This window comes from Triticum aestivum, unplaced genomic scaffold (genome assembly GCF_018294505.1).
Source record: "Triticum aestivum cultivar Chinese Spring unplaced genomic scaffold, IWGSC CS RefSeq v2.1 scaffold111628, whole genome shotgun sequence".
Lineage (NCBI taxonomy): Eukaryota > Viridiplantae > Streptophyta > Magnoliopsida > Poales > Poaceae > Triticum > Triticum aestivum.
The window spans coordinates 1-1,169 of record NW_025283504.1 but is presented as its reverse complement, the minus strand read 5'-3'; the positions used below and the strand labels follow the sequence as shown (position 1 = coordinate 1,169).

At 49.3% G+C, this 1,169-nt stretch overlaps 2 non-coding genes across 2 annotated transcripts; both read right to left on the bottom strand.

Annotated features, from left to right (window-relative positions):
- Nucleotides 1-284: 284 nt before the first annotated feature.
- Nucleotides 285-403, bottom strand: LOC123178594 (5S ribosomal RNA). The gene has a single exon (XR_006489700.1). It is a non-coding gene; the product is annotated as a 5S ribosomal RNA (ribosomal RNA).
- A 367-nt stretch (nucleotides 404-770) lies between these two features.
- LOC123178593 (5S ribosomal RNA) lies at nucleotides 771-889 on the bottom strand. Its single transcript, XR_006489699.1, has one exon. It is a non-coding gene; the product is annotated as a 5S ribosomal RNA (ribosomal RNA).
- Between the last annotated feature and the right edge of the window lie 280 nt (nucleotides 890-1,169).

The window sequence follows — 1,169 nt, the reverse complement described above, 5'->3', positions numbered from 1 at the left end:
AACCGTTCCCTAACAATGGATAATGTCCTATACTACTTACTCTCCCGCTCAATCACGGAGACGAGTTTTCCACGGTTTCCACCCCTCCCTCCATACCGCAGCAACACGAGTTTTTTCCACCCCTTTCAGAACGCGCTCTTCGCGCCACAAAGCCGCCCCAAGACGCGCGAGCAATGAGCATCGAGCTTAAACATATCGCAAACGTCAAACATAATATAACGGGATTAATATATATCGCGCACGTGCGACATGTTTGTCACAAGGCGCAAAAAATAATTATAAAAGGAATGCAACACGAGGACTTCCCAGGAGGTCACCCATCCTAGTACTACTCTCGCCCAAGCACGCTTAACTTCGGAGTTTTGATGGGATCCGGTGCTTTAGTGCTGGTATGATCGCATCCGACATGTTTCCCCGTCTTCGTCCCTTATGCTTGCCACTCCCAGGTCCGCTCCAAAGACGATTCTACAGTCTCACTACCATTACAACCGTTCCCTAACAATGGATAATGTCCTATACTACTTACTCTCCCGCTCAATCACGGAGACGAGTTTTCCACGGTTTCCACCCCTCCCTCCATACCGCAGCAACACGAGTTTTTTCCACCCCTTTCAGAACGTGCTCTTCGCGCCACAAAGCCACCCCAAGACGCGCGAGCAATGAGCATCGAGCTTAAACATATCGCAAACATCAAACATAATATAACGGGATTAATATATATCGCGCACGTGCGACATGTTTGTCACAAGGCGCAAAAAATAATTATAAAAGGAATGCAACACAAGGACTTCCCAGGAGGTCACCCATCCTAGTACTACTCTCGCCCAAGCACCCTTAACTTCGGAGTTCTGATGGGATCCGGTGCTTTAGTGCTGGTATGATCGCATCCGACATGTTTCCCCGTCTTCGTCCCTTATGCTTGCCACTCCCAGGTCCGCTCCAAAGACGATTCTACATTCTCACTACCATTACAACCGTTCCCTAACAATGGATAATGTCCTATACTACTTACTCTCCCGCTCAATCACGGAGACGAGTTTTCCACGGTTTCCAACCCTCCCTCCATACCGCAGCAACACGAGTTTTTTCCACCCCTTTCAGAACGCGCTCTTCGCGCCACAAAGCCGCCCCAAGACGCGCGAGCAATGAGCATCGAGCTTAAACATATC